Below are 10,007 nucleotides of genomic sequence, written 5' to 3'. Positions count from 1 at the left end.
GCCTAATTCTACACTCTATCCCATTTAATTAAATATTCAACTTGTAGACTTACTCATTGAGGGGAAGTCTAGCGCACAAGTGAAAGGAAGTATTGAGATATAAAATAAATAATAAAATCTACATATTTCCATCAGCTTAAGCTTTGGGATAAGTGGTTATTTTATAAGATGATGGGTCATACATGCTTGCCTTGCCCAACCCATCCTTCTCAATGGGTGAGGAACAAGCATACACATATTTGGGAGGAGGGTGGTGTTATCATCTTGTTTCGCACACCTTTGAACCGAGTTCCAACTACTTGGGTTTGGGCCTTTAAACCTGCACATTCAAGAAAGCAAGGGAGGGGAGATCGGTGGTGGGCAGGGAGCTCCATGTGCTTAAGTTAGTAAATCTCTTTAATAGTTTGTGCTTCATACATGAGATTCAACTTTTATACGAGATTTTTGGAGGGACATCTCATACCTTGCCTTAGGGGACTCATGTCACTTTGACTGCTATTTGGCTAGAATCTTTTAATGCGGTGTGGCTACTGGAGAGGCCCCACTAATGCATTGTGGAGTCCAAGGAGGGGTGTTATTAATGCGGAGTGTCTCCTTGAATATGCTTTAGTCTGTGGGTGATCATCATTGAGGCTCTCCATACCTTCTATCAAGAGATCGAAGGTCCTCTACATCTCTTGCTCATCTGTTTGTACAAGTTCTCGAGTGCTAGATTTCATCAGGGGGTATTAGAGCGGTGAGTCTCATCTATCCTTTTTGTTCATCTTTCCTGCGTGGGGTTTGCTTTATGGGTTGGTTTAGCTTACGGGCCAAATACTCCATAGGAACCCAGTTACTTCTTTAGAGAAGGGTTGTTATGCCTGTTGGCCTCTCAAGGTCCCTCACGGACCTATCTTATGGGCCTTGAGAATAGGAGAGAAAGTCCTATTACAATTACCCTGCCAGTTCCTATTGGACTAGTCTCGTAGGAATTTATGTTTGCCCTTATCTTCTTGTTCTTCCCTTTATACGATTGTCTGTTGAAGTTTCACGCCTTTGAGATGGGTTGTTATTACCCTTCCCAGCTTTGTGTCACATCTTAGGCTCTTGGTACTTGATTGTACTCGTTTGTCTTTTCTGTCATTAATGGCATCAGGTGATTGTTCCTCTCCCAATTTTAGTAGCACGTCCTCTGACAGTTAGATTTGGCACTTGATTGCATCCTTTTAGTTCTCTTAGCATTGATGGTGTCAAGTGGCTCTTTCTCTCCACATCACATCGTATAGTGCGTACAACAAGATTACTGGTCTCGTGGGGCACGTGTTCTCCCACGATCTGGGATCCTAATCATCTCTGAGCCCTATTTAAACTTCAACACTTTCATCATTTGCCATCATTTTCCTCTTCCGAATCCCTTGTGTTTTTGTGTTTTCCTTTCTTCCGCATGTTTCTTGCCTCTCCTTCCTCTATTTTCACATTCCTATAGCTTCCAAGAACTCTTCTCATGCTGCTCCTAAGAGCTCCAACTACATCTATCCCTCCAGTTCCTCACGGGCCCTAAGTGGTTTGGACCTTGATGAGACTTGTACTAAGTCCCAATGGTTTGATAGGTTTTCCTAGCAGTCGGTGGTGATTTCAAGTGAGTTAGAGTATTTGAAGTCTACTTTCAAGGTACTCGACATCGCGGAGTTTGAGGTACCAAAGCCCTCAAGAAGGAGCAGTGGACTCTAAAAGCTATGCCTCGAAGGTAGCCTTGTACTCAAGCATGTTCTCTAACAGCCGTCGGCTACCCTTTTATTGTCCAGTTCGCAACGTGCTATACTACCTACACTTGGCACCAGCACAACTCTATCCAAAGCGTGAAGGATTCCGGTGTCCTACAGTTTCATTGGCGGTGGGTGCTGGAGGAGGTGGGTTCAGAACATACCCTGACTTGACTGCTCGTGAGTTCCTTCTCACCCACAACCTCTAGAAACAAAACAGAAACACATGCAGCTTCTGGTCCATCCATGCATTGGCTCGTCTAGAGCCACAATACAATCAGGTAAAAGAGTCGGATTGATGTTTCTTTTTCCTGTTAGGCAAAAGATGGAAGATTCTGGTAGGCCAAGTCAACTGGCCTGATTATCTCGTTCACACCATCTAGGGAGTTGTCAGTAAGGGCAAAAGCTTTCGGTTGTTGGCAACTCCAAAAGAGGTGAGTCGGATCGAGATTTTCAGGTCTTGGGTGAAGACTCACCTAAATGATGTTTTCTTTGAGGCCCCTATTGGATAAGAGTAGAAGCCATGCCACTCCCATTTGTTAGGCTGGTCGGATTGTGCCTGGCGGGTGACAGGAGGCTTGTACATTTCATCGGCCTGTCCTTATTCTGCAAGTTTCGATAGGGAAGGGGGTGGCTATGCGAAAGGATCAATAAATAACACTTAATTGTAATTGTAATTGTGGAGTTTGCAAACCTAGATTGTTTTGATAGAGCATGATGGAAGTTTGAGGGGCTTGCTTAGTTGCCACCTCATCGTTGGGGGAGACACACCTTGTGAGTTAAAGTTGGGTAGTTGAGGTAATGGACCCACAATCTTCTGGGGAGAGGTCAGTGTAACGCCCTCAAATTCCGTTTGGGATCAGAAGGACATTTGAAGTGTCAAGACATATAACACAAGGTTACCTGCCCATGTTCATGACATATAAGATGCAATGTTTCTAACATGCATTTAACATTATGTAATATTCGCAGCGGATAAATTTTTTCTTTAGCAATACTATGCACCAAATTAAAAATATCCCAAATGCTTAAAACATACTTCATATATAAAGATCCATTGAAAAACTAAGATCACAACACTAGTCCAAAATGGTTATGATCCAAAAAGTACTAGAGATGCAACTCTATCGTACAAGTTGTAATTTATATTAACTACTATATTAACATTGACGTCGCACCATCGCTTAGTCAACTGTGTCTAATTGATCAGCTCCTGATTCTTCTTCAGGTCTTGTAATAAGATCTACCATTCGGGGGATGGTAGTTGAGACTACTAAAGTGAGATTTGATTACAAATCACAGTAAGTTAACAAAAAACTTCCACACAGGCTAATGATGCATGGATGATAGTAAAAGCATGAATGTATAATTAAATTCATAAGTAATTAAAGCATAACTTGACGTACAACATAGCATAACTGACATAACTTAAATTATAACGTGAACTGAACTTGACTTGACATGAACTTGATCTGAAACTTGACTTAACATGAACTTGTTCTGAAACTTGACTTAACATGAACGTGATCTGAAACTTATTCTTTAACTACTTAAATACATACTCCACAGTTGTTGTGGTCCCATGTATTCTACGTGTAAATACATACTCCACAGTTGTTGTGGCCTCATGTATTCTACGCATCACAATGTAGTTAAATACATACTCTACAGTTGTTGTGGCCCCATATATTCTACATGTCACAATTGCTGTGTCTCACGTAGTGTATGCGTCACAATTACTGTGACCCCATACTTCGTGTGCCACAGTTATTGTGAACCCCACGAAACTAAATGTAACTCAAGATAAAACGTGACTGGAATACAAAATGACAGAAGCCCTGACGTAACATAACATGATTTGAACATAACTTGAAAGACATGACCAACTTGAGATAGAGTTATATCGTAACATGACTTAAACATGTAACACACAATATTTCATAACATGATATCACATGTAATGGGAACATAATTAACCTGACATACTTGCAACAGTGAACATGACATGACATACATGTAATAGATGGCATATTTAACATTATGTATTTGCAATATATGACAAAATATCTTGTATAACAGATGAAACTCATGACAGAATAAATTCTGTGTAATAGAAAAATATGTGATAACTTAGAATGACACGACATATATGATAACACACATACATATACTGTAGTTCCTTTACTTAGCACACATACACAGTAGACTGCTAGTAAGTTAAAAGCTAACTTACCTCGATCTCCGCATTTCTTATAAAACCTCAAGTGCGATCACGAGGAACTGTAATTAGTGATTCTAAAAGTTAGTACTAAATCACTAATAATTTGAAATATGGAAAATACTAACTTAAAGAGTAAAATTTTCATATTACTCTCTACATGTAGAAAAATGATTGTTTTACCCATGACTTAAGGATTTTGCATACTAACTCCAAAAGTCACTAAACTTTACATGCCTCATGTAAATTTTATCCTCAACTCAAATATCAATTTAGAAAAATTTAAAACTAATCACAACTATTGAAACTCCATAGAGCTGAAATTCCCATATGCTATTTCCAATATTTTTGTTTCTAACTTGTTTTGATTAACCTTTTGATTTATGACTTATAAAAATGTGATCTTCAAACCAAACCATCTCATGATTTAAAAAGATGTCCTAAAACATATATAAGCTTCTAATTCAAGACCACATGGTTAAAAATTAACCAAAACATAAATTTAGCCAAGAACATCCATATTTCGGCCTATCTGAATATCTCTTTGCATAAAATTTTATATCTTTGAAACTAATATCAAATATCTTTAAAATAATAATATAACATGTATATAAGATGTTTAAGATCCTCCAGTAAAATTATCAAAATCATTGGAATAGGTTTAGACTACCAAAGAGTTAAACTTTCTCAAAACAGAAACTGTTTTTCCTCTTCCAATTTCTAAGTTTCTAAATCTAAGAAAATATTTCATAAAAATTTTTAATCATGAAAAAATCATCAACCAATAATCATATACATATATTAACAATACTTCATAAAAATTTCGGACCTATATCTATCCATTAGCTTGGTCAAAAATTCCAAACTATAACATTTTCTTCAGTTTATCTCCCAGAATGACCTTTCTATAATTTATATAATATTTTACTGACTAAATGATCTTCAAATGGGACAAATAAGATATCCACGTAAACTAGACTAAAAAAAGAACAACTTATATGAGGAGACTTTATGATAAAACACTTACAAAAATTTCGAAATGAGTGTACAAAATGATACTTAAAAGCTGTCCGAGAGAGTTTGGTGTTCTTTAAATGAAAGGTGTAAAGGAAGATATTTTCGTGGGGAGTGACTGGAGGTATTTATGGACAAAATATAGAAGAAGATGAGGCTGGAGTGAGAGTTGAGTGTAGATCTCTCTTACCTGGAGTGAGAGTTAAGTGTAAGTTTCTCTTACCAGGAGTGAGAGTGGAGTGTAGGTCTCTCTTATCCAGAGTGAGAGTTAAGTGTACATCTCTCTTACCCGTAGTGAGTGTGGAGTGTATGTCTCTCTTATCTAATAATATTCACAAAAATCAGTTTAAAATATTTTTTACCCAATAATATTCACGAAATTAGCTTAAGATATTTTTATCCAATAATATCCACAAAATCAGTTTAAGATATTTTTATCCAATAATATCCACAGTTTTGAACAAACGTTTCGTCCGAAAATATGAAAAGAGTTATTACGCTATAAGACTTTAAATAACCCTCCGAGTCTAATGACACAAACCATAATACATTTTGATACTTCTAACTATCTCCAATAATAAAAAACACATTTCTGATACCATAGTGAATAATAACACTAACTATGTAGTTAGACTAAAATCTATACAATTAATGGATTCGTGAAAACTTATAGGGTCTTCACGAGGTTCCTAAAGCTAATAGAAATTTTATAATTGAATTTATAGCGTGCTGTTACAGTCAGGATACCTTAGGCTAACTCGTCTCTTTGGTTCCCCTAGAGAGGTAAGTTGTTGGACAGCTAAGGAGCTGGTCCGCCTCTTTGTAGCGAACTCTCGCTACACCTGGTTGACCACAACTCGAGAGTCAGTTTGAACCTCTATCTCTTTAGCACACAATGATTTGGCAATTACCAACCTAGAGAACAATGCCTCGTACTCAGCTTCGTTTTTGGTGGTTTTAAATGCTAACTCAATAGCGTAATCATGCTCCTAGCCCGTATCTGTAACAATATGCACCCCTACTCCCCCTCCAGCCCGGTAGGACAAGCCATCAACATAGACCTATGAAGACTTCATGGGAGGTGCATATTCGACTTCTTCTAGAAAGCTGATGAACTCTGCTATAACATCTGCCAACACCTACCCTTTAACAGCATTTCAGGATATGTAATCGATGTTGAACTCGCTTAGCTCCATTACCTCGTTTGTCAGGCACCTCGAGGCATCCGACCTTTGTAAGATTTTCTTCAAGGGAGTTTCGATTAGGACCCTCACTGGGTGAACTTGGAAATATGGGTGAAGACGTCGAACGATTGTTACTAAGCCGAAGGAAAGCTGGTCCATGCACAAGTATCTAGCCTCTCCTCCTAGGTAAGCACAAGTGGTGTAATACACGGGCTTTTGGGTTCCCCCTTGTCTCATACAAAGGTCGAGGAAGCTGCATGTAGGGAGCTGACAAGTACAGGATTAAGGTCTCTCCACATTTGGGTTGGCTAAGTAGTGGAGGGTTGGTGAGTTATCTTTTGAGAGCCTCAAATGCTTCGTCATAGATGTTATCCCATGTTTGTGCCTTTGGCAATACCTTGAAGAGAAATTGTCAATGGACTTCGATAGGCATCTATTAAGAGCCGCCACCCGTTCGATGAATTTCTGTACTTTGTATGGAGTATAGCCTCCACTTTCCCTAGGTTAGCTTCTATTCCTGGTTCCAAAACTATGAAGCCTAGGTACCTCCCAGAGCCAACTCTAAAAGCACACTTTGCTGGGTTGAGTTTTATCTGGTATTGCCACAATACTACAAAGGCTTCACAGAGGCCAACAAGGTCTTGCTTAGGAGCTCCATTTTTAACTAGCAAATCATCCACGTAGACCTCCATATTTCTCACTAACTGATTTTTAAACATGCAATTGACTAGGTGCTAATAGGTGGCCCCTGCATTTTTTAATTTAAATGGCATGCCTGAGTAGTAATACAACCCCCTATTAGTGATAAACAAAGTCTTCTCCTCGTCGTCGGGGTTCATTCAGATTTGGTTGTACTTGGAGTAGGTATCTAAAAAGCTCAGCATGCGATTGCATGTAATGAAGTTGATGATCTGATCGATACGGGGTAGTGGGAAGCTATCCTTTGGGTATGCCTTATACAAGTCGGTGAAGTTGATACACATTTTCCATTTTCTGTTTGGCTTTTTTACTAGTACAATGTTGGACAGCCAGTCTGGATAATGCGCCTCTCATATGAAGCCCACCACGAATAGGCGTGGTGTGTTTAGGCGTGGCCGTAGAGCATGACCATTATCATGGTGGTGGACCACATGCACCCGGCCATCCTTTGGCTTCAATTCCTGCGTAACATTCTCGTGCTAGGGTTTGCTCACCTCGAAACTCACCTACTTCTTGAGGGGTCAGGAATTTCATCTTTTAAGTGATAGATTGATGTCACCATCCTCAAACTGTTGAGGGTAGTTTTGCCAAGTATGGCATTGTACGACGAGGGAGCTTTTCCAACTATAAAGTCGATCAAGGGTGATGGTGCCTACTGGTTGGACCATATCCCCCCAAAAGCCTTTCAATGGCATGGACGCTGGCTGAAGATGGGCGTAATCAGTCCCCACCCAGGTGAAGGCTTCCCAGAAAAGTATATCGGCAAAGCTACCATTGTCGATGGGTATCGTTCTGGTGGTGAAGTTGGCGACCAACATAATTACTATAGAGTGTCATCGTGGGGGTAGAGGACCCCCTCATTGTCATCCTCTCCAAAGGAGGTAACAGGTGAATGATCACCCCTCCTATGCTTGGTGGGACGGTATTTAGCAGAGTACACCTTTTGTTATCGTGCTAGCCTAGAATGTGCCTTCCTGCCTTATGAGGTGGTGACCCCACCGATGAATCCTCTCGTAATGGTTTTGATCTCACCCAGTGGGGGGGCCTTCCTAGGGTGTGTTCAGGGGTGACTGTGAGGTGGCCTCCGTTCGGCTGTTCTTCGTCTCGAGCTTCCTTCCCTCCTTGGCCTATTGGGCCTTTCTACACTTATCTCCTCAACCTTCGTCTTTGCTCCTTCTATAGTCTCTGGCCTAAAGGGTATAGGGGTCTCATCGCTCAATCTCCTCTTTCCCCTTCTTTAAGGAAATGAAGTCTTCTATGTTGTGGGTGGTGGACTAGTGGTAGGTGGAATAACAACAATTATTGCTCCTATAACTCACTTCTTGAGTGGTGGGCCGGCCTTCTTTTTGTATAGGGAGTGTTGCCTGGTCGAATCAAAACCCTAGGCCTCTCTTGGGGGGCTTCTTCCCTCTTGTTGCATGTTATATTTTCTCTGTCTTCTTGAGGGCCTTGCTCTTGTTGGTGCCTTCCCCTTTCTATTTGCTTGCTCCAGTTCTTTCTTTCTAGGCCTGGAATGTGTCATCGGTTTGATAAAGTTGCTCGACCTGATCCATAAACTCTCACAACGTGACGAAAGTTCTCTTGGCTAATTCTGCCATGAACTGGGACCGAGACCATACTCTCACTAGCAGTGCTTCCAAAATTATTTTCTCATCTTGGTCATATGTTGTCATGCACTCCTTGTTGAACCTAGAGAGGTAGGCCTTTAGGCCCTCATCTTCTCCTTGCTTGATGGTAAGGAGATACCCCGCAGGGCGTCTCCTCCTTTGGCTTACCATAAATTATGTGAGAAATAGGTAGGTAAGCTCCTCAAAGCTGTCTATAGATCCAGGCAATAGAGGCCCCAACCATACTCTTACTGGTCCTCTCAAAGTTAGCGGGAAGGCCCTGTAGGCTACTTCCCTTGGGAAACCATATAAAGTCATGTGGGCTCTGAAGGTCTCTAGGTGTTCAAGGGGGTAACGACAAGGCAATCACCTCCGTGCTGTAGGGTAAGCTAGTGTTGGTGAGCAACTGGTTCATTGACGATGATGTATCCATCCTCTTCACCATCTTTTCGTACTTCCTTTTGAGGTTATGCAACTCACTTTGCATATTCCTCATTTCTTTCTCCCCATCACCTTCTCCTCCTACATTTCTAGACTCCACATATTTGCTATTGCTGGGTTTAACATCATTTTCTAGTATGTTGGTAGCTACTCTGAGTGTCTCATTTTCTTTTCAAGGGTCTCTACTTCGGTAGTCAACTTTCCCACTAGTTGCTACATCGCTGCGAGCCTCACTTCCATGTTCATTAATGTTGCTTCTTATTGTCCCTGAGTTGTCTAAGAACAGGTTGTTGCAGGCATATGAATGATACTTGAAGTCTATAGAGATCCCACAGACAACGCCACTGTTAACATTGTGTTTCATATACCTTTGGCCCGAGTTCCAACAACTCGGGTTTGGACCTTTATACCTGCACACTCAAGAAAACAAGGGAGGGGAAATTGGTGGTGGCTGGGATACCTCCGATGCTTAAGTCAGTAAATCTCTCTAATAGTTTGTGCTAGAGTGTGAGAACTTAAAAGACAGTTCTTCATACATGAGGTTCAGCTTTTATATGAGGTTTTTGGGGGGACATCTCGTACCTTGCCTTAAGGGACTCATGTCACTTCAACTACTGTTTGGTTAGAATCATTTAATTTGGCGTGGCCACTAAAGAAGCACCATTAATGCGGCATAGAGTCCAAGGAGTGGCGCCATTAATGCGGAGTGGCTCCCTGAATAGACTTTAGCCTGTGTGTGATCATCAGTAAGGCTCTCCATACCTTCTATCAGGACATCAAAGGTCCTCTACATCTCTCGCTCATTTGTCTGTACAAATTCTCAAGTGCTAGGTTTCATCGAGGGGTATTAGAGCGGTGAGTCTCATTTGTCCTTTTTGTTCAGTATAGGTTCTTGAGTGCTAGGTTTCATCAGGAAGTGTCAGGGTGAAGAGTCACATCTGTCCTTTCCATTCGTCTGTCCCTCGTGGGAGTTGCTTCATGGGTTGGTTTAGCTTACGGGCCGAGTACTCCGTAGGAACCCAGTGACTTCTTTAGAGAAGGATTGTTGGGCTAAGTATGGGTTTTACGTACCATCAACATAAACTTCCAAGGCTAAGTATTC

The sequence above is a fragment of the Carya illinoinensis genome, chromosome 15 (assembly GCF_018687715.1).
Source record: "Carya illinoinensis cultivar Pawnee chromosome 15, C.illinoinensisPawnee_v1, whole genome shotgun sequence".
NCBI classification, from domain to species: domain Eukaryota; kingdom Viridiplantae; phylum Streptophyta; class Magnoliopsida; order Fagales; family Juglandaceae; genus Carya; species Carya illinoinensis.
Note: the sequence above shows the minus strand (reverse complement) of the source record.